We start from the raw sequence: 24719 nt of genomic DNA on the forward strand, positions 1-24719 counted from the left end.
ATCCTATATCCTTATAGGATCTCCATCCCATGGACGGAGCCTAGGCGCCTCCGTCCATGGGGTCACAAAGAGTCGGACACGACTGAGTGACTTCACTTCCTCACTTTATATCCTTATATGTGCCCAGACAGAAAGACTCATAGACTTTAATCAGTAGCTTCTGTGAAAGGAATGTTCTTGTTGTTTTTGAGTTACAGAGTACTGTACATTTTATTTTTAGAAAACACGTGTGTTAAAACTTGGTATTAATTGAATCATTGAGGCATAATTTACTTCTAATAAAGTGCACAGACTTAAAGTATCATGTTTGATGAGGTGGCGAATGTGTCCACCTGTTCTCCAGCACACACTCGTCATGTGGATGTCCCCCTCACCCAGTACAGGCCCATCCCGCCTCTTGACAGACAGCACACCCCTGCTTCTTCCCCTCACCCCCTCCTATGCATGCACTGCCCTGACTTCTGTCCCTGTGACTATAAGGGCTGCAGGTTTTAGAATTTTATATAAATGGAATTCTACAGTGTATATTCTTTTGCATCATTCACATAATGGTTTTGAGATTTATCTGCATTATTTATGTAATTTATTTATGCTTTATGTAGGTTTATCTACATTCCTGAAGCTCCTTTTAAATTAGAGTAGTAATCCATACCGCAATTTGTTCACTCATCTGTGATGCACACTCGGGTGCTTTCAGTCTGGGGCTGTTATGAACAAAGCTGCCGTGCACGTCCACGTACATTTCTTTCTTTATCTCTGCCAGCACTGGTCTCCGCTGCTGCACACGGGTTTTGCTCTAGTGTGGCGCGTGGACTTCTCTTCGCAGTGGCTTCCCTTCTTATGAAACACGGGCTCCAGGCACGCACGGGTCTCAGTATGTGTGTATGTGGGCTCAGTACTTGGGACTCCTGGGCTTAGTTGTTCCTCAGCATGTGGAGTCTTCCCAGACCAGGAATCAAACCTGCATGCCCCGCCTTGGCAGGCGGTTCTGAACCACTGGGCCACCTGGGAAGTCTCCACACATTTATTGAGGTAGATACATGGTTTCATTTCTCTGGGATACATACCCAGAAGTCCAATGACTAAATCATGGGATAGGGAAACATTTAACTATATAATAAGCTACCAAATTACTTTCCAAAGCAGCTGCGGCATTTTACTTGCTGGCTGTCACTGTCTAAGAGTTGCCGTTTCTCTGCATCCTTATCAGCATTTGGAATTGTCTATCTTTTTTCTTTTACCAGTTCTAGTTAGGGTATGGGGCTTCCCAGGTGGCACAATGGTAAAGAACCCGCCTGCCAAAGCAGGAGACACAAGAGATGCAGGTTCCATCCCTGGGTCAGGAAGATCCCCTGGAGTAGGAAATGGCAACTGACTCCAAAATTCTTGCCTGGAAAATTCCATGGACAGAGGAGCCTGGCGGGCTGCAGTCCCTGGGGTCGCAAAGAGTTGGGCACGACTGAGCAGGGGTTATTCTTTGCTGCGGTGCTCAGGCTTCTGGTCATCGGCCTTCTCGTGTTGGGGAGCACAGGCTCCAGAGCGTGGGCTCAGTGCTTGTGTTGTAACCACGCGTTCAGGAAACAAACTCACTCAGAAGGACAATGCAGATAGTGGAGTGCAGTTTATCACACTGGTGGGCCCAAGGCAGAGTCTCCTCTTAGCCAAGGACCCCGACCCGTTTTTGTGAAAACCTTATATACCCTGAGTGCACTTGCCCAAACCCACCTCCCCGAATTCCTTGAAACTAGTCTGGACAAGGTAAAAGAGAGATATGCTCAAAGTTAACCCATGATTCATGTGTCACAAGACTAGATAAACAGTGGACATTTATCAATAGGCCTGTGGTCATATCCCATAAACATCATGGAATTTACCACTGTGTTCTGTTACAGAGATAATTAGCATGTTCTTTTAGGCAACGGAGAGTCCAAGTCCAAGTCCTGAGGCTCTTCTATCCGGGGCTCTGGTTTTCCCTTGGTAGGCCGCTGCTGTAGACACAGGGCCCAAAGTTCAGAGTCCACTGGGAGGGGGACCATGTGTGTAGCCTAATGTTTGCAGCCTGGCCTAAGAGGGAGTCCAGCTCTGTCTGTTTCCTCCTTCAGCTGTGGCTCACGGGCTGAGTTGCCCCACAGCAGGCGGAATCTTCCCCGACCAGCGATCGAACCCTCGTCTCCTGAGTTGACAGGAGGACTCTTAGCCATTGGCTCAGCAGGGAAGTCCTATATATTTTTAACATGTAAGCTGCTTTTCCATCCCAATGTAGATTGAGTGGCTCCGTCATGCAGAGGTGTAGTCCGGGGTGTTTGGTGTTTGGGCTGGTGTTCTGAATGTATGCAGGTAGGGGTGGGTGAGCGGGGCTGACCTGGAATTGCCCAGACAAACGGCGTGCGCTGTTGCATGCTTCCTGCTGAACGCCTGGTGCTGAGAGTACTCAGAGAGTCCACCAGGGCGCAGGCTTCCTGCCTGGCCGTCTGAAACGCTGTGGTCTCATCCCTTCACCTTTCGCTCCCTCCTCTAAATCCTGCAAGTACCGGAGGAGAGGACCCAGGCTTTGAGGCAGAACCTGGTGATGGCGGTCTGGGCGGAGCCTTCCTGCAGGGCTGCAGGCCAGCCCTGGGCCGCCAGTGGCTCTTTCTGCAGGGCCACAGGAGTGTGGGAGTGAGTGGGGGTATGTTTAAACTCTGCTCTACAGCAAGCTGGTGTTGGTGAGGTTGTATGTCCTGGTTAATTGAGTCCCTTGGACAGGAAGGAGATCCAACCAGTCTGTCCTAAAGGAAATCAGTCCTGAATATTCATTGGAAGGACTGATGCTGAAGCTGAAACTCCAATACTTTGGCCACCTGATGCGAAGAGCTGACTCATTTGAAAAGACCCTGATGCTGGGAAAGATTGAAGGTGGGAGGAGAAGGGGACGACAGAGGATGAGACGGTTGGATGGCATCACCAACTCAATGGACATGAGTTTGAGTAAGCTCCAGGAGTTGGTGATGGACAGGGAGGCCTGGCGTGCTGCAGTCCATGGGGTCGCAAAGAATCGGACATGACTGAGCGACTGAACTGAACAGATAGCAAACCATTCTTGGTAAGATTGTAAGTCCTGGTTAATTGCTTTAGTTACTTTACTCCTGCTTGTTAAAGTACTCACTGCTTTTATTTAGAAAGGAAGAATGGTCCAAAGAAGGGAGAATGCAGAACCTGAAGTCAAAGTCTTGGGTTGGAATATCAACTCTTTCACTTGCCCCACGTGTACCCACAAATAATAATCAAGTGACACTCAGGGTTGTTGGGAGCATCAAGTAAGAGCACTCTGTGAACTGTGTAACTCAAATGATATTTGAAGTATCTTTCCTTCGGTAGCCCCCGAAGTTGCTGATATTCAGATCTGAGTCATTACCTAAATAGGCTCTGTTGAAATCAAGTGCATAATGGCTTATCGTTGCTTAGGGATTCACTCTCTTTAAAAGCTCATCAGCAAACGTTTGCTTGCTGAATGATTCCCCTGTAGCCTTGAAATACATTAAAATTTATTCTACAGAAGGATAGTTTCTAAAGACCTAGGTCATTGTCCATTTGTCATTTGTTAAGGGTCAATGCTTTTGCTGAGGAAGTAACTAAGGAGATAAAGGACTGGAAATTGTGTACCATTATTTATGACATGTAAATAAAAAACCAAAACCTTTCCCCAAAGGCTACAGAAATACATTACTTCAAGTATTATAAAATACACATGATTCCATCTTTCCCTGATATGAGCTAATTTCAATAAATATTTTGTTGATAACCATTTTTCCTCAACTATAATAGTGATGCAAACTCATAATAGAAAACTTGGAAATACATGTTTAAGGTTGAGACAGAAATCCACTCATCTACAATCTTTCACTCCAGGGGGAACTTTTAACATTTTAATGAATATTTTCCAATCATTTGTATACATGTATGTCTATATTTTTAAAAAATTTATAAACTATCTTTATATAATTTTGTATGTTGCTTTTTCCCCAGTTAATAGCATAAACAAATGCTGAGGTCAATGAATATTCTCAGAAAAAAATAATTTTGAATTCTTCCTGATGTTTTATCCAAGCTTACCATATCTAAAAATATTTATGTATTTTTCCAAATTTTTCTTAAGTTTACAAATTAAATTTTATCTACTTAAATTTGTAAATGTTAGATTTGAGTTGCTGAAAGAATTCTGAATCCTGTATAGGGGAAGGAAAGTAAAATACATCCACTCAGGCACACACATGAATTTGAAAGGTACGCCACGAGTTCCCAAAGGCTTCCCCGATGGCTCAGTTGGTAAAGAATCCACCTGCAATGCAGGAGACCCGGTTCAATTCCTGGGTCGGGAAGATCCGCTGAAGAAGGGAAAGGCAACCCACTCCAGTATTCTGGCCTGGAGAATTCCACGGACTGTATATTCCATGGGGTCGCAAAGAGTCGGACACGACTGAGCGACTTTGACTTCACTTCATTCTCAACAGGGATGATAGTGCCCCAAAGGAGTAAAAATTGATTTTGTTGGTGAAGAACCTACCCTTTTTATGGATAAAGCATAGATTATGTTACGTATAGAGATATACAATGTAACTGTAGTATTAAAATTCATGAGAGAGGGGGCAATTAGGGGAAAAATTGTCTAAAAAGGTTTATAGAGGGGTAATAATATAAAGGAGATCAGCCCTGGGTGTTCTTTGGAAGGAAGGATGCTAAAGCTGAAACTCCAGTACTTTGGCCACCTCATGCAAAGACTTGACTCATTGGAAAAGACTGATGCTGGGAGGGATTGGGGGCAGGAGGAGAAGGGGACGACAGAGGATGAGATGGCTGGATGGCATCACCGACTCGATGGACGTGAGTTTGAGTGAACTCCGGGAGATGGTGATGGACAGGGAGGCCTGGCGTGCTGCGATTCATGGGGTCGCAAAGACTGAACTGAACTGAACTGAACTGAATAATGAAAAAATAGGTGCAGAAACACTGTTAGGGGGGCAACTTTGAAAATAGGCTGAGATAATCAATCTAGTAGAGAATTGAATTCTGCAGACAATTCGATTACTTTAAACCTAAGCTCAGATCAAAGAAATCAGTTTCCTTTCTAACGTAAAGAGTCTTCTGATGTAGTACTGTAAGTTTTACCTGGTTTTAGGCTGTCATTTCTTTTTGAGCACAGGATGCAGAGGACAGAAAACGTGCAAGTTAAATTAAGGTTGAAATTCTGTGTTTCAGTTATGTTACATAGCATCACTATGCTATGAAGCTAATCACTGTCAAAGAGAAAACTCATTTCTTCCACCTTAAAAAACCCGGAATTAATCACTTACCACTTAAAAGAAAATATCAGTTTTTTCTTTGCATTTTAATTTGACAAACTTCAGTGGTTTTCCAAGAGTACGAATTTTCTCATACACAAGTCTAATAATTGAAAAGACATCATTACCACAAGAACAAAAATGATAGCAAGATACGTTGACTTAGGATTTTTTTATAACAGCCTTTTTAAAATATAATTCCATATGATAAAATTTACTCCATAATGTACTCTCATGACTCAATAACAAAAAGTTCAATGACTCCATCCACTCAAACTTCTTACAGCAAAATACAGAAATTGAATGACTGTGGCTGCCGTTTTCTCCTGAGGAAGACCCTATTCCTATTGTTTAACAGACTGGGTGTTATGCCCGTGTGGTCAGCTCACTGTCTGACTTTGCAGGGAAAATATATTGGTGTGGATGCGCTGTGGTTACTATAGAGATGTCCTGCCTTCATCAATCATCCTTCCTGCTCATCTCAACTCCAGCCCCAGAAATGGGTGTGTCAATAGGTTTTATTGGATTTTACAAAAAAATAAATAAATAAAATGAGTTAGCAGGTCTTGTTAGCTTTTCATTTGACACCTTTATTTAGGCAAATTATTGCATGTGGTCACCTAATTGTTAGTCACGGCAGGACTAAAATGACAAAACTTGCTTGAAGTATATTTTACTAGAAGCTATTAAGTTTCAGGTTTCAGCCTCCAACAGCATTTTGCAGAACAGGCATGGCACACTTCTAGTACATCAGAACTAGTCTGTAGCAAAACTGACTTCACTTCCAGATGGAGGTAACTTTTATTTAGTCCTTTTACTGAACACGTGGTGATAGCAAATGAATGAATAAGTCCAAAAGGAAATGCAAAGTGTAAGGAGTAGTTCTTGCTTTAAGGAGTTAAGAGTCTAATTGGTCGATTTCTCTTACCTGTAGAGAAATTAGGCTAGTCCCACTAATAAGACTTTATTTTGGCAGAGGCTATAAAAAGAAATATAATTTAAAATGGGAATATGACAGGAAAGGGGGAAAGTCAGAAATAACTTAAGGTTATTTGTTATTACTGGTAATTTACATCATTATAGAAGTCCAAGCTAATGTAATAAGAAAAAAGACATATATATATATAAAACAATTTTAACAATAGAAATGTACCTATCCTTGAATATGGAAATCAGTCCTGAATATTCATTGGAAGGACTGATGCTGAAACTGAAACTCCAATACTTTGGCCACCTGATGCGAAGAGCTGACTCATTTGAAAAGACCTTGATGCTGGAAAAGATTGAAGGTGGGAGGAGAAGGGGACGACAGAGGATGAGATGGTTGGATGGCATCACCAACTCAATGGACATGAGTTTGGGTGGACTCTGGGAGTTGGTGATGGACAGGGAGGCCTGACGTGCTGCGGTTCATGGGGTCACAAAGAGTTGGAAATGACTGAGTGACTGAACTGAACTGAACTTGAACATGGATAGAAAAATTATCTGAGAGAATACATGCTAGACTACGAAGAGTGGTTGTTTTGAGAAGTGGATCCACGAAGGGAGAGGAGGTCGACCTTTATTTATTTTCCTCTCTGTGTTCCAGGATAGATTGAATTGTCTATTTTACCACAAATATACATTAAACGGTGGCATTTTAAGTTAAAAAAGTTAAGGAATTGACAAAATCATGAAAAAAGACTTACCACAAGCCAGAAGGAAAGAGAAACTAAATCAGATATCAGAACAGAAGTCACATCAGAAGATTATTAAGAGCTGGAGGATGGAGTCACAGGTTTGGAGAGCTGGTGAGGTGAGAATATGAAGTGGTGGATAAAACAGACTCATGGAGAGAGCGGCTGGGGAACCAGCTATGACAGTGAGGTTTCATGAAATGTGGTGTACCCGTGGGATTAGGGTTAGGGTTGGTTAGGGATTAAAAATAAAACAAAACGCTTTTTTTCTTTCCTGGAACCATTTGAAAGTAAGTTGCAAACATCATGACACTTCACCTTTCTATGTTTCAGCGAGTTTATAATCCACATTAACGGTCAAATCGTAGTAATAGCTATAGGTTTTATATTTCTTACTGTGTGCCTGGCCCTGGGCTGAATGCTTTGCATTCATTAGCTTATTAATCCTTAAAATAACCTTTTGTGGAAGGTTGCTCCTTTTTGTTGAGGAAGACCAAGATGAGATTCAAGCCTATCCCCAGGTGACTTCATATTCCGTGCTTGAATCTAAGAGGGGCTATAGTTAAGGGCCAAGATGAGTGAAATAACATTCAGTTTCCACTGAACCTCAGAGGAGGGTCCAATCATAGCAGACCACAGTGGTTTAGAAACATTTCCCAGAAATGAATACCTTTGAACTAGACTGACAGGAAGTGTTCTTTCTTTTACTGTTGTTAGGGAGATATGTCCTGACAGCACTGACATTTGTAAATCCATTTTCCCTTTTTATTTCCAAAAGTAAAATTAACTGTATATAAACACTTACTTTTCATTGGCTTTTCCTTATACATAACTGCAATGTCATACCCTCAAATAAAGGGTATTACAACATATATTATATGAAATTTTTCTTACTTTGATGGCATGAAGTATTTCCATGGTGGAAAATAATAGATTACTGTAAAAGAAATTTATGTGAGTAGCTGTATGGAGGATTTTTAAATCATAGCTGTCATAGCAGGGCTATCTCTAATGTATATAGAGACGCTTGTGTGTGTGCAAATATATCATCCAGAATGCACAAGATCAAAAGTGTGAAGCTAAACACAGTTCATAACTGAACAAAACAAGAGTAAGGTTGTGCTAAAACAACTTTGCTCTTTATATCTCCCATTGCAGCAACATTTAAAGAAGGATTATTTGTGAAAATTTGAGTCAGAAGTGAGGAATGAGTAATGCTGTGCTTTGGACTTCATGAATGTCTTACTGCTGGAGGGACGTTATCTAGCGTTTTTCAGCAAGGCAATGGGTTACGGCCTCATTCTTAGATTCCTAACCAGCTTATTTGGAAAAAGTTGACTATAATTTGAACAACCAAGGTATTGGCGTCATCTGAATCTAGCACTGAGTTTTCTTTAAATGTTCTAATTTAATGAATAATTGCTTTAGTCTCATTTTTACCTCGGTGGGAATGATTTCTGGGGGCTGAATGTTACAATAACCTTCAAATAGATCAACAGCTTTTTTAGAAAATAAAAAACAAGGTTAGATTGTCTCATTCAAAGTCAAAATACACATGAAAATGTATTAGTGTCTTGACATCTTAACTTTCCTTGTGGATTTAAAAACTCTATCATGATGAAAAGGTCAATGAAAAACATTCATGAGACCCATGATGGGGATGGATTTCATGTCTCTTAATTTGCACATTCCAGTGGGATTTGGAAGTCTCTAAATTTCATTCCTCTGTATATTCCGTACCCTCACTCACAGATTTCTCCCATTGAGTGTAACATTTTTTGACTCCTATTGTGAATGAGCCAGAAACTTTTCTAAAAGACCTAGGATAGGGTTGAGGGTCCCTATTTTAAACCAGTGGGGCCATGCTATTTTTAGCTCCTCAGCCACTTTTTATGGAGCATCAACTGTGGTTCCAACACTGAAATTGGAAAAGTGAGCACAGCTTGTCTATTCCCCCCCATATAACTCTTAGATCTTACGAATGAACCTTGTTTTTCCATTTGAGAGACGCAGGCTCTAGTACAGCGATCCTGGCATACACTTAACAACAGAAGGAACAGTCAGAACCTTTCTGGAGGGAGCCCACTTTTAAACCACTAAAGACAACAAGTGTTTTCGCCTTGGAGTAAGAGACATGCTCTAAACTGATTAAGGGGGCAAGATTTAATCTGTAACCTGGCTATGCCATTTTGTTGCAGGGAGGGATTAAATACCCAAAGGCATATGTTTTCAGAGTAAGGGTAAAGCTAAACACAAAGCTTATGAAGGTTAAGATGAAACGGGAGGAGGAATGCACTCTGGCTTTAGGAAGGAACCAGGAATGGGTTAGTGAATCGTCTTTTTCTCTTCCTTATTGGTTCAAACTATGACTCATGTCATCAGTATGGGCTGAGCATGGGGTCAAGAATCTTATCTCAAAGATAAGATTTTTGAAATATACTTTTGGAAAAATCTAAGAAAATTGTCCCTAACTTGCTTCCCTAATCACATTAGAACCCCCTCTTTAAAACAAATACTGAACTTTAATGATAGACCATACATGAAGAAAAATCTATGATTTGGCTAGTTTTTCAATGGTACCAAGATAAGGAGATGATTGAACTTTTTATAGCAGATGTATTATAGCTTGCTGTCATGGCATCTGGAAGGAAGCTGTTAGAGGGAAGTTATGAGCTGTTGGCCCAATTCTAGTCATCAATTTTGTCAGTAATTTATTCAAAGACATACAGTTATCCCTTTTCTGGTATAAGAGTGGTACCCATTACAAAACTGAGACAGGGCTAGTTAACATAACACATAACAGAATTAAGATAGGACTTTGTTACGACAGGCAACAACTCTACAAATACAACTGTGCAGGAGGAATGCAAATTTCTGGTCTCAGGTTCAAGAACGTATTGTACACTTCACTCAAAGAGTGAAGATGCCCTTAAGAGATCTTAAGAGAAGCACAATTCAGAGGGGAGTTATTATGCAGATGAAGGTTCTGAAAAAGTATTTTATATCCTTTCACTTTCTACTCACTCGTTTATTTACTTATGTATGCAATTATCATATGGCAAGAGTAACACAGAATTCTTGGCCCTCAAAGGCTTACATTCTAATTGGTAATTAGATAATCACTGATAATCACTGGTAATTGCTTAACAAGGTGGTGAACGGTTAAGGAGAGGGCTGGGCAGGTCTGCAGAAGCAGAGAAGGGAACCACTCTGTGTTTCCTTCTTGGAGGAGCTGAGCTTTCACCTGGATGTTGGGATTAAATAGGAGTTCACGAGAAAGACAGATCAGGCAGAGCAGGGAGAGGGGACAATGTGAAAGAAGACAGGAGGCTGTTTTGAGCATAGAGTGGACGTTAGATGTGGTGGGAGTTCAGCCCCAAAACTCAGGCAGGAGCCCACCTTGAAAGGTCTTTTGTGCTGTTAGAGACTGGGGTCTTGGATTCAAACAACTGTCAGTTGGGGTGGGGTGGAGAGTGACTAGTAGATGTGTGGGGTTTTCTTTTTTTGTCATTTTATTTATTTTTGGCTGCATGGAGTCTTCACTGTTGTGCAGGCTTTCCCTAGTTGTGGTGAGCAGGGACTGCTCTTCAGTGTGTGGGCTTCTGTTGCAGAGCGCAGGCTGTGGGCTTCAGTAGCCGTGGTGCCTGGGCTCAGTTGCTCCAAGGCATGTGTGACCTTCCCAGAGCAGGGGTCGAACCTGTGTCTCTGCATTGGCAGGCAGATTCTTAACCACTGGATCACCAGGGATGTCCCAGGTTTGTGTTTTCAAAAGATGATTCTGGCCTTTAATATCATGGTTTTGGGGAGGGCAGTTGAGAGCCTGTGAGAAGCAACAGCATAAGGCTAAGATCTGAACTAAGGCCAGGAGTAATAGAGGAAAGGACACAGGAGAAATACTAGGAAGGTACTTAAAAGAATCCTATGACATACAGCCAGAAGTGCGCATGTGTGACCTGGAGGAGGTAGTGTGACATACAGCCAGAAGTGCGCATGTGTGACCTGGAGGAGATAGTGTGACATACAGCCAGAAGTGTGCATGTGTAACCTGGAGGAGGTAGTGAACTGGGCAGGTGTCTTCTGATTCCTGAGGGATCCTATGGCATACAGCCAGAAGTGAGCATGTGTAACCTGGAGGAGATAGTGAACTGGGCAGGTGTCTTCCGATTCCTGAGGGATCCTATGACATACAGCCAAAAGTGAGCATGTGTAACCTGGAGGAGATAGTGAACTGGGCAGGTGTCTTCTGATTCCTGAGGGACTATGGTACCTGGCATTGCTCAAGACGGCAGAACTAGGATCAGTGGGTGGAGGTTGCGAGTGACAGTGGAAGCTATCCAACAGTGGAAAGGGGCTCCTCTTTAGGCAGTGAGTTCTCTGTCCTTGGAGGTATGCAAGTAAAGCCAAGTTACCACCGGTCAGAGATGCTGCAGTAAGGACATCTCCAACTTTGGGAGACAGGTTATTACCATATAATCCCTAATGTTTCTTTGAAGCCTAAAATTCCATGATTCTTTAATCTCAATAAAAAGTCAAGCCATCTAAATGAGCTCCAAGGGACACAGATTTGTATCCTTCCTAAAGGAACTCTTGAAGATCCCCTCCAAAATAGAGAAAGGGAAAACAAATTGGCTTTGAAGCCAAACAAAAACAAACTCAATCCTAGTGCTTTTTAAATCGAAGGCTTTGGGTTTACTCTCGGTATGGAGTGAAGATTTCTTATTCTGGATATCGGAAAATCCTCAAGGACTAGCATCATATATATATATCTCATCTCTAGTCCTATTCCCACAGTCCTGAGCTGAATGCCCAACACACAGCTGATGCTCAGCAAGTGTTGATAAAGAAACAGAGTGGGTGACGTTGCACAGCATGCAGATCTGCCTTCGGGGTTAAGGACCCATTTCCTCGGTTGCTGGGAGTACGGTCAGCAGACAGCCTGAAACCCTCTTCAGAACCTCGCTTGTCTGGGCGGAGCGGCCTCCGCCAAGGTCATGCCCTCTTTCCGGGGCAGCCACCATCTGGGAGCTGGTCGGTGGGAGGGTGCAGGGCCTGGCCTCCCTGCGTGCCCACCTTGCCAGCTCTGCGGGGCACCTTCAGTCCAGAGCTCCCCGTGGGGCTGGCTGGGGCCTCGATTGTGACTACAAGCTCAGCCCAACCCCTTCCTCTGCCGGGGCCGGTTTCTTTCCTTCCTTTCTGCGGGTCTTGGTCCCCATAATACTCCTGATAAACCTCCTGGGCACTAATCTCCATCTCAGAGTCAGTTTATCAGGGTGTCCATCCCAGGGAGTGACTGTCTGAATGCGATTCCATTTAGTTTTTGACAGAATTCTGTAGAACCCAGAACGAAGGGTCCTGGGCTGTCAACAGCTTGATAAACTGTGCACTCGGTTTCTTCCCAGTGGGCCTTTGCATTTCGTGTGAGATGATAGGAATAAAGCCTTTTCCATGAATAGACACTGCCAACCACCCTCCACCCCTTCCTCTCCGGTTTTCCTGCGTGTCTCACAGCACTGACTGCTGTCTGATGTGCGCGCCAAGGCCGGGCCTTCTGAGCGCGTTCATCGGGGGCTTGATTCACTGCTCTTTGGCCTTGGTGTGTTTCCGTTTGATTTTGGATCATCATTAATCTTCCTGGGACAGCCTCCAGGGGCTGATGGTGGCCTGGCCTATGCACTGATACAAGCAGAATTATTCAGAAGTTCGTGTATCATCCCCTCTTCTGACACCCCTTATCCTCTTAAAGTTGCCACAGTACTTAGAGGGAGAAGAAGATGAGAGGGGAAAGTTGTGATTGTCTGAGCTTCAGCAAAGGGGCCAGGACTGGGCTGTTAGTGACGTGACAGAGTCAGCAGCTGGTGACCTAGGGCTGGGGGGAGACACTTCACAGAGGGCACCGGGGTTGTTCAACATCGAGAACATCCCTCCTAACCTGTGGGCCCACCATCTGTTGGTGTGCGAACATCAGAACCTCTGTCTCCAGACGTCTGCCCTGGGGACTCTCTTTCACCTGGACAGGACCTCAGACCTCGAGTCATGCTGGGAAGCTAGAACAGATGAGAAGTGGGGAACAGAACAGCACCGTGGTTGAGTAGACACACTCCAGAGCCAGGTTCAAATCCTGGTTCTACCACTTGCTAGCTGGGTGGTCTTGGACAAGTGACTTAGCCTCTCTGTGCCTCAATTTTCTTATCTGTAAAATGACAGTGACTGTAATAGTGTTTAATGATCTTCTAATTCACAATGCAGGGGTTATATGGGTTAATACATATCTGTTACTTAAAACACTCCCTTGTGGCTCAGCTGGTAAAGAATCCATCTGCAGTGTGGGAGACCTGGGTTCCATCCCTGGGTTGGGAAGATCCCCTGGAGAAGGGAAAGGCTACAAACTCCAGTGTTCTGGCCTGGAGAATCCCATGGACTGTCTTATCCGACTCATGTCACAAAGAGTTGGACATAACTGAGCACCTTTCACTTTATTTAAAACAGTGCCTAGAGCACAGTAAGCACTGTATGTGCTTTGAAAACTTAATAAAAATCTGTAGGAGTAACAAAACAATGCATCGAGAGGAACGTTTGGCCTGGAGATGGGGCCATAGGACAGGTCGCCTCAAGTCCAGAAGTCTCCACTGACAAATTCTGACCACAGGCCGTGCAACCACAAAGTACAATGTGGACCTAAATACTCAGAAGCTCCTCTGCTAGTTTTTCTTTATTACAAACTTTGCATTGAAGAAATAATTCGAATGGCATGATGGATGTGCAGAGCCACAGATGTCGGCAAAATGGCCTAATTTAGTCAGTATTAAAGTTGGACCCCAAGAACTAAGAAATATAGTGACGAAGGAAATAAGAATTTTCATAGCCGCCTGAAAGGCAAATATTCAATGGTTAATTTTAGTGTCTCAGACTTGCTTAAATCAATATACCTTCTAGTCGTGTTAATGGGGTGATTAAGTGTCATGGTACAAACCCCACACACACCAAGTAAAGGAGTCCCAGCTGGTAAACATGACATGGAGAGTCACAGGAATACATTTAATATGTGTACACCTATAATGTTTTTAGACAAAGAGAAGAAAATGAAACAAAGGAAACCACTTGCTCTTTCAATAGCCAAACGAGTTAAACAACAGCAATGTTTTTGAAGTATAATATATACACCCGAAAGCTCATCCATTTTAAGTGAACAAGTCAATGATTTTTAGTAAATTTACCAGAGTTTCTTTTCTGAAGCAGAAAACACAGAAAATGATTAAAGTGGCAATTCTCCCAAGGATGGCACATAGCTAACACAATTCCAGATGATGAGGAAAAAAGTTAATCCACTGTACACTATGAATGGATGTCTTAGGATCTGGAAGCTTAATTCTCTCCTGGAACTCCAGGTGAAAAAGACAAAGCTATTACTATTCGGCAGCATTTTAAATTATGTAAGAGAAATAGAAATAAATACAACTGAATGTCCCTAATCAGACACTGGTGCAACGGCACTGTTTAACCAAATTTGGCAACTATTGTGGTTATGTTGCAATATAGCACAACCTTTCCCTTCCTTCCTTCATAAACAGCACTACCTTTCTGAGAAAAGGAGACCTCACATCCATCAAATACGATTAATGTAAAACTGCTTTGAATATACTCACACACTGCACTTTTATGTCAGTATTCATATTGCATTCCTCACGATTAGGTATTTTTCTTTTCAACACAGTTGTGAGGAACGGTGCATGTTGTGTTGTTTAGCCTCTGTTTACTTCACGCAACTTTACAGTCTCATTCTCTGGGACATCAGCCGTGTCTATAGACTTGCTACAGAGCACTTTACTTCACTGATTTCACACTGTGTTCTTACCCTGGCCCCTGTTGAGTGCCATGTCAATATTTCCAGTGAATTGACCTTATAAGTAAGGCTACAGTGATAATACCTGTTGCTCAGGTCTGAATATTTGTTCCTCCCCCTCGCCCCACCCTGCCAAATTCACACGTGGAAATCCTGATACCAGTGTGATAGTGTTATAATGCAGGGCCTTTAGCAGGTGATTAAAGTGAACAGGGTGGGGCCCTCATGAATGGGATTAGCGTCCTCATAAAAAAAATCCCACAAAGCTCCCTACCCCTTCCTCCATGGGAGGACACAGCAAGAAGATGCTGGCTATGAATCAGGAGTTGGGTTCTCATTGGAAAGAGGCCATGCTGGCACCCTGATCTTGGACCTCCCAGCCTGCAGAACTCAGAGAAGTAAATTTCTGTTGTTTATAAGCCACCTGTATTTAATATTTTGTTACAGCATCACAAATGGGATGACAAACTTATATTCACTTTTTTCTTCCAGGTCATTTATAAATATGCATGTTATTTATATGTATACATAAATACATACACATATATAAATAGGTATGTATATACATGTATATAGTTTGTGAAATATTATCATTATCTATGTTGTCTTATCCAAAATAGGAGCCATTAGCCACATGAAATATAGCTAGTCTGAACTGATACGTGCTTTAGATATAAAATAAGCACTGGATCTTGAAGGTTAATGTGAACAAAAGAATGCAAAGGATATCATTAATAATTTTTATATTGCTTATATGTTGAAATAATGATTTTTATATTCTGGATCCTATACATTATTAAAATAAATTTCCTCTGTCGCTTTGTACATTCAAACTATGGCTATTAGAAATGTTAAAATACATATGTGGTTCACATTATATTAATATTTCTTTTGGATAGCACTGGTCTGATGCCTTTAAATTATTTCTGGATTTTCAATTTATTTAATTAATTTTGCAAATAGTTCCAAAGAATCCTAAATGCAGTTCTTGGGTGCCGTCTCAAAAATGACAGAATGATCTCTGTTGGTTTTCGAAGAAAATCATTCAGTATCACAGTAATCCAAGTCTGTGCCCCAACTGCTAATGCCTAAGAAGCTGAAGTTGAATGGTTCTATGAAGACTTACAAGACTGTCTACAAATAACACCAAAAAAAGATGTCCTTTTCATCATAGGGGACTGGAATGCAAAAGTAGGAAGTCAAAGAGATAACTGAAGTAAAGGCAAGTTTGGCCTTAGAGTACAGAATGATGCAGGGCAAGGGCTAACAGAGTCTTGTCAATAGAAAGCACTGGTCATAGTAAACCCCCTCTTCTAACAACACAAGAGAAGATTCTACTCATGGACATCACCAGATGGTCAATACCAAAATCAGACTGATTGTATTCTTTGCAGCCAAAGATGGAGAAGCTCTACACAGTCAGCAAAAACAAGACTGGGAGCTGACTGTGGTTCAGATCATGAACTCCTTATTGCCAAATTCAGATTTAAATTGAAGAAAGTAGGGAAAACCACTAGACCATTCAGGTATGACCTAAATCAAATCCCTTACGATTATACAGTGGAAGTGACAAATAAATTCAAGGGATTAGATCTGATAGACAGAGTGCCTGAAGAACAATAGACAGAGGTTTGTGACATTGTATAGAAGGCAGGGATCAAGACCATCCCCAAGAAAAAGAAATGCAGAAAAGAAAAATGACTGTCTGAGGAGGCCTTACAAATAGCTGAGAAAAGAAGAGAAGCTAAAGGCAAAGGAGGAAAGAAAAGATATGCCCATTTGAGTGCAGAGTTCCAAAGAATAGCAAGGAGAGATAAGAAAGCCTTCCTCAGTGATCAATGCAAAGAAATAGAGGAAAACAATAGGATGGGAAAGACTAGAGATCTCTTCAAGAAAATTAGAGATACCAAGGGAACATTTCAGGCAAAGATGGGCACAGTAGAGGACAGAAAAAGTAAGGACCTAAGAAGCAGAAGATACTAAGAAGAGATGGCAGGAATACACAAGAGAACTATACAAAAAAGATCTTCATGACCTAGATAACCACGATGGTGTTATCACTCACCTAGAGCCAGACATCCTGGAGTCTGAAGTCAAGTGGGGCTTAGGAAGCATCACTACGAACAAAGCTAGTGGAGGTGATGGAATTTCAGTTGAGCTATATCAAATCTTAAAAGATGATGCTGTGAAAGTGCTGCACTCAATATGCCAGCAAATTTGGAAAACTCAGCAGTGGCCACAGAACTGGAAAAGGTCAATTTTCATTTTAATTCCAGAAAAGGCATTGCCAAGGAATGTTCAAACTACTGCACAATTGTATTCACCTTACATGCTAGCAAAGTAATGCTCAAAATTCTCCAAGCAAGGCTTCAACAGTACGTGAACTGAGAACTCCCAGATGTTCAAGCTGGATTTAGAAAAGGAAGAGGAATCAGAGATCATATTGCTAACATCCATTGGATCACTGAAAAAGTGAGTGAGGTCCAGGAAAACATCTATTTCTGCCTTATTGACTATGCCAAAAACTTTGTGTGGATCACAACAAACTGTGGAAAATTCTGAAACAGACGGGAATACCAGACCACCTTACCTGCCTTCTGAGAAATCTGTATACAGGTCAAGAAGCAACAGTTATAACTGGACATGTAACAACAGATTGGTTCTAAATTGGGAAAGGAGTACGTCAAGGCTGTATATTGTCACCCTACTTATTTAACTGCTGTGCAGAGCACATCATGACAAACTCTGGGCTGGATAAAGCACAAGTTGGTATCAAGATTGCTGGGAGAAATATCAATAACCTCAGATATGCAGATGACACCACCCTTATGGCAGAAAGTGAAGAGGAGCTAAAGAGCCTCTTGATGAAAGTGAAAGAGGAGAGTGAAAAAGTTGGCTTAAAGCTCAACATTCAGAAGACGAAGATCATGGCATCTGGTCCCATCACTTCATGGCAAAAAGATGGGGAAACAATAGAAACAGTGACAGATTTTATTTCTTTGGGCTCCAAAATCACTGCAGATGGGGACTGCAGCCATGAAATTAAAAGACGCTTGCTGCTTGGAAGAAAAGCTATGACCAACCTAGATAGCATATCAAAAAGCAGAGACGTTACTTTGCCAACAAAGGTCCATCTAGTCAAAGCTATGGTTTTTCCAGTGGCCATGTATGGATGTGAGAGTTGGACTATAAAGAAAGCTGAGCACTGAAGAATTGATGCTTTTGAAATGTGGTGTTGGAGAAGACTCTTGAGAGTCCCTTGGACTGCATGGAGATCCAACCAGTCCATCCTAAAGGAAATCAGTCCTGAATATTCATTGGAAGGACAGATGCTGAAGCTGAAACTCCAGTACTTTGGCCACCTCATGTGAAGAACTGACTCCTTAGAAAAGACCCTGATGCTGGGAAAGATTGAAGGCAGGGGGAGAACGGGACAAAAGAGGATGAGATGGTTGGATGGCATTACTGACTTGATGTACATGAGTTTGAACAAGCTCCGGGAGTTGGTGATGGACAGGGAGGCTTGGCGTGCTGCAGTCCATGGTCACAAAGAGTTGGACACGACTGAGTGACTGAACTGAACTGACCTGAATAGTTCATACCTAATTCCCATGATTCTTACAATTATTTTAAGAATTTAAAGTAACTTGAAATATAACATGAATACAGTGATACCTTTAGATAGTACTTGGTATTAATGACTTCTATGTTTACAGATGATGTGTTCCATAAATTTATAAAGTTCTACATATTTATATCATGAGAACTTTTACTTTATAGTTCATTAAACCTTTTCATTAGTTTAAAAATATTGTTATCTCGTCTAATTTTAGGCTTCGCAGGTGCCTCATTTTTGCTTTATTTATTATATATTTATTTTTCTATCTGTATTTTACATATTTTAAGCCAATTTGTTCTGAGTTGACATCATTGACTTTTTTCATTTTTTTAATAACTTGTTTATTTCTACTTTCTAAATATAGCTTCATTCACTTACCAAAACAGAATTTAAAATTTCATTTTTTTCCTGTATTTATTTTCTTCTGGAATATAGCAAGCTAGCTTTTGTATTTGTATTGCTAAGGTAGTAATCCACTGTGCATATTTTGCTTGTTTTTATGATTAATTTTTATTAAATATTTTGCTATAATATACCAACTTTGCATTCTTGGAATAAATCCTGCTTTTTCCATATTGGACAATTTTCAAACCTATTACATTTTGTTTGCTAAGATTTTCCATTTTTGTTTCATTAATGAGATTTTCTAGCCCTGCTAAGGCCCAACAAATTTACTTAAGAAATATTGTTCTTTATGGAAACAAATCATACTTTAAAATATGTATTTGGGGAATAATTTAAGTAGCATAAGGGATTATTTATTCTTCAAAAGCTATACAATTCTCCAGTTAGGTATCAGGGTCATACGTATCTCAGTTTTCCTATTCATATATCATGAATTAACAATATTTCCTATTCCTTACTGCATATGTTTTTTGTTACGTTTGTAAGAAATCATATGCACATGATTATTAAATCAATTAGCCATAGACTTATAGCCAAGAGCAGTGTTCTTGACCTTTTTATTTTTACAGACTTAATCACACTCCTTATTTATTTGCTTTTACACAAAGATGTGTAATCATAACAAAAAATGACAGCTGCCATTAAGTGGAAATTTGCTCTACACCAGAAATGCAGTGGGTTCATTATCTTCTTTGCACCCTCACAGAAACTCCAGAAAATAGACACTATGTTAAGCCTCACTTTATAGATGAGGAAGGTGAGGCCCTGAGAGATGACATCTTTTTTCCAAGGTCACCCAGGCAGTCAGAATTAAACTGGAGCTCAACCTCAGGCTTGTTTGCTTCCAAAGGCATGACCAGCAGAAAACACAATGGACTCACGGGGTGAACAAGCTCAAAACTGGAACACGTTTGCACACCCTCACCCAGTCCCCCCGGGCTTGGTGTAGTGTGAAACCCAACCGGGAAGTAAGAGTATGAGAGAAATTCACACTCCCAGTGAACTGGCATGGAATAAATGAATTACCCTTGGCCTCAGAAAACGAGCCTTCAAATCTCTGCATCACTCTGTCTGAGCAAAACTCCTAGGAAGGAAGATCCTTCTGCTTAGTCCAGTTCACAGGAGTGTGGGTCCCTCGGACCTCACTCCCCTGCTGCAGATCATCCAGAGCGTCTCGAATTTAAGGGCTGAGATGAGTTTTATTAGCACAGGCCCGAGAGTCCAGCTTCCTCTGTCTCTGTCCCCCTTTATCCACCACTGTCTCCGTCTGCAGAAGGGGGACACATATTCTATGAATACCCTGAGTGCTTCTCAACACAACTTTTAGCTATTTTAGTTGTCTTCTCCCTGATTGCACTAATTTGTAATTTCTCCTTTTCATTAGGCCAATGATTTATCAATTTTGTCCACTGTGTCAAAATGCAAACTCCTATTCTGTTGGTTTACTGTGATTATTCCTGCTTTATTTAAAACCTTCCTGTTGTATTTTTCGTTTTCCTACTTTAGTTTGGTTCATTATCTTACTCTGTTTTAAAGCTCTTTAGGTACAGAATTAATTCGTGGTGTTTCTACCCTCATTTTATTGTTAATATATATTTAAGGAGATACATTTTCTGACGACATTTGTCAGCATCTTATTAATTGGAAGTATTTGTTGCGCTTATATGGTTGCTGTGTTAAAAAATACTTTTGCTGCTGTAGCTTTCCTCTATGTAATTTAATACAGGATTTAACATTTTAATTCCCGTGTGATTTGTTTCTGCAAAATTTTATTTTTCCTACTTAATTATAATTGTATTGTTACGTTGTGGTGTGAGAATATGGTTTCATAAATTTCACTCTATTGTTTTCTGCATTAACTAAGTTCATTTTTCTGTCTCAGTATATGATTAAATTGTATGACTAGAAAGAATCTTTATGATCCCTTGCCCCATGATTCAATACTTGCCCTATGTCTGTTAGCTCTACTTTATTCCTTCCATTTTTCAGCTATAGTTTCTCTTTATCCACACACTGTTATATTTTTTTAGTCCTGAAATCTGCAATTTCTATGGGTTTGTCGTTGTACTTGGCCAGCTTTGCTTTAGTCAAGGACTGGCTTCAAGGTCATTCCAATGCATGCAGTATTACAGGGTCCTACTCTCAGGGACCCTGTGCTCAGCTTAATGCTGTGCTGCTACTGTTCTGAAACTCTTAGTAACTTCTGAGCAAAAGGTCTTGTGTTTCCATTTTGCAATGGGCTGCTACAAATTATGTGGCTGGTCCTGCTTGTTCCTTGTATCCTGAGACTTTACGGAACTCATTTTTCTTACCAGCTGCTTGCAGATGATTTGTTGGATTTCCTAGATAAGCCATTCCATCATTTATGTGAGAGCTTCTTCCAGGGCTTCCCTGGTGGCTCAGCTGGTAAAGAATCCACCTGCAGTGTGGGAGACCTGAGTTCGATCCCTGGGTTGGGAAGATCCCCTGGGGAAGGGAAAGGCTACCCACTCAAGTCTTCTGGCCTGGAGAATTCCACAGACTGTATAGTCCATGGGGTCGCAAAGACTCGCACACGAGTGAGCGCCTTTCACTTCACGTCACCTCGAGCCAGGCAGCTCTGGGAAAGCCCTGTGGTTAGCTCCTGCCCACTGGCAGGGTGAAATCCCTGCTGAAAGTCCTCTTGCCGCCTTCACGTAACGCGAGTGTTGTTTCGTTGCTTCCAGAGGCGCTGGAGGAGCTTGCGGTCAGCTGTCCCACCGATGAGGCTCGGCTCAGGCCTCAGCAGGACTTCTGCCTCGAGTTGCAGCAGGAGCCGAAGTAAGCTGGGCCCCTCGCCTCGCCCCTTCCCGCGGCCGGGACCCCCGGCCTCCCCGCCTCTCACACAGAACGGGCAGGGCTTGCTCCCTCTTCTGCTCTACGCTTTCTGCCTCAGCTGTGCACACCGTCTGAGGGGGCCCAGATCCGCTTCCCTTCCAGCACGGCCATTCTCGTGAGGAACGATGGAGGCAACGCGTTTCCCACGTATCCTGGGAGTCAGAACCGCCTCTGGGCAGGATGGGGTTAAAACCCACCGGAGCATTCCTGAAACTCTTAACTGGAGATGGGCTTGTCTCTCATCTATGGGCCTGAGGCTTCACCTGTCAGCCTTCTTTCCCTGCTTGACTGCTAAGTAGCTTCAGTCGTGTGAGGGCTACAGCCCTATGAGACCCTATGGGCTGTAGCCCACCAGGCTCCTCTGTCCAGTGAAATTCTCCAGAAAAGAATACCGGAGTGGGTGGCCATGCCCTCTCCAGGGTCTTCCTGAGCCAGGGATTGAACCTGAGTCTCTTATGCCTCCAGCACTGGCAGGCGGTTCTTTACCACCAGCACCACCCGGGAAGCTGTATAACCTGTTAGCTGCCCAGTCACACCCGACTCTGTGACCACAAGGACTGCAGCCCGCCAGGCTCCTCTGTCCATGGGATTCTCCAGGCAAGGAGACTGGAGCGGGTAGACTGGTAGCATTCCCTTCTCCAGGGAGTCTTCCCAACCCAGGGATGGAACTTGGGCCTCCGGCACTGCAGGCAGATCTGTACCGTCTGATGTACCAGGGAAGAGGGGATGATAGAAGCTCTGTATCAGCATGTCTGTGATGGTGAGGGCTGGAGTTTGGTTCAGCTCAGTTCAGTTGCTCATTTGTGTCTGACTCTTTGCGACCCCATGGACTGCAGCACGCCAGGCCTCCCTGTCCATCACCAACTCCCAGAGTCCACCCAAACTCATGTCCATCGAGTCAGTGATGCCATCCACCCATCTCATCCTCTGTCATCCCCTTCTCCTCCTGCCTTCAGTCTTTCCCAGCATCAGGGTCTTTTCCAATGAGTCAGTTCTTCGCAGGACGTGGCCAAAGTATTGGAGTTTCAGCTTCAGCATCAGTCCTTCCAATGAACCCTGCTCACAGAAGTCCTACCTCCAGATCCTGGAGACAGAGTCTTGATGAAACAAATCCATAAAACTTGAATCTCCAAGCAGGTCCACCCCAGGACCTGTTTACTCACCCCCGAAGGACATATGTTTAGGCCTGTATTAGGGTTGAGAGGCTGCTTTTCAGATGTCCTGCTCATCTCAAGATGCCCACATGGCCTGCCCTGAGGCCTGAAACGATGCTCATTTGCCCAGGGACACTAACCCATACGTGTCCCATCCCTGCCCTCTACTCAGGCCAGAATCAAGCAGGGCTCTTGAGCCAGCCCCACCAGGAACCCTCCAATTCCACTAACGCTTTCTTTCATTTTGGTGCATTGGAATAATCCCATTTCCAACCTGGTAGCCACGTTCCTCATCCACCTTTCTCGATGGATAAATGGTTTTCCCCAGTACAGTCACTGGTCGCTGGGCTAGCCTCTCTGTTTTCTCTTGACCAGATTGTAATTTAGAAGGACACGATTTCTGTCCTCTCATGGTTTTATGTTTCTTTCTCTTAAGAATCATTAGCTTGTGAGACGCGCTGCAAAGACTAAAGAGTTTTACAGCACACAGCGAGCTGACCAGCGGGTTAGTGGGTAGTCTCGGAATCCCCAGGCCAACATAATGTACGTTGAAGTCAGTTGCCAACGTCGTTAAGGGGATGGAGTGTGTATGTTTCAACAAATATCCAGGTTTTGCGATTGAGCAGACACTTATTACATTCAAAGTGAAAATAAAGGAGGCCATTGACTGGGGCTCTGAAATGTAGCCGCATGGAAACTTTTACTGGTAAATGGTTTTCACACCCCAAACTCACCTTTATGGGGACCAGTGAGAAGGGAAGTGCATTAAATATAGATGAGGCTGAGACTTCCTGTGTGTGCTGGAGAAATCTTGTGGGTCTAATTGACCTTTGGGGGAAATGGCTTGTGAGCTCAAATTGCTACTTTTTGATCAGCATTCCTGGCCTCCTTTAACTTGTCAGTGTTGGTCTGCACCCATCCCAGGGGGCAGGTTCGGAGGCAGGGCAGCCGTTTTCTTCCCTGTGTGACCAAAGAGGATAATGAAATCCCTACGGTTTAAAGGATTTGTCTTATGACAAGCAGTGACCAAATGGCTAGGGTTCAGACTGGAGCTCCCGGCCAAAGCATCTCCGGCCTGGAGCTGAGTCACTCACCAGACTGCTTCCTAACACCCTGCCCTAGACAGAAGGTTTGAATTTCCCTACAAGTAAGAGTGGGAACAGTAGACTGTTGGAACGAAATGTTTATACACCACGGTGGAGAAAGGGGCAGATTTAAGCTGTGTGTTTAAAAGGAAAAAGGAGGCAGAGCAGAGATGGTGGGGCTCATTTTTATGGCTGAAATGTCAGTGTAGATTAATTTGGTCTTTGCAGGGAGAATGGATGAATTAAAGAACACAGAGATGATGGATCAGTGTGCAAAGTGTTTATGGAGGCAATAAGCCTGAGTTTGACACTGGAGAATATGGTGATAACATGTTTTATTTTGGATACAACCTAGAGTTAAAAACCCAAGGTGCCCATAATCGGACCTGGAGATAGAAGGCAATTTCAAATTCTTCCACATACTCTATCTAATTGCATTGACATTGTACTCTACTAGGCACTTTAATTTCCCCTGTTACATACACATCAAGACCTCAGCATCAAAGAAGTTACTATGTCAGGGAAAGAACCATTTTATAATTAACTAAATGGAGACTACCCAGAGAAGAGAATGTCCTGGGATAAAGACAAACCAGGGAACCTAATTTAAACAGTAGGAAGAGTGGACAAATTCAGTGCAACGATTGAACTCAGACTATGGGAATACATGAGTGCAAAGGCGTTCCATCTCAAGAGAGCAAATGATAGAAAAATCACTTCTCTAGTCAGAAATATGTAGCTTGGGAAAAAGGGCTCACACATGACA

General features: G+C 42.5%; 1 long non-coding RNA gene across 1 annotated transcript in view; it reads left to right on the forward strand.

The window, feature by feature from the left end:
* LOC101907852 (uncharacterized) overlaps nt 1-24517 on the forward strand; it is a 40354-nt gene extending 15837 nt beyond the window's left edge. Inside the window, exons 3-4 of the long non-coding RNA XR_009496021.1 lie at nt 21564-21657; nt 22180-24517. This is a non-coding gene — a long non-coding RNA (uncharacterized lncRNA). The remainder of the gene's footprint in view (nt 1-21563; nt 21658-22179) is intronic.
* Nucleotides 24518-24719: the final 202 nt, after the last annotated feature.

This window comes from Bos taurus, chromosome 1 (genome assembly GCF_002263795.3).
Source record: "Bos taurus isolate L1 Dominette 01449 registration number 42190680 breed Hereford chromosome 1, ARS-UCD2.0, whole genome shotgun sequence".
Classification (NCBI taxonomy): domain Eukaryota; kingdom Metazoa; phylum Chordata; class Mammalia; order Artiodactyla; family Bovidae; genus Bos; species Bos taurus.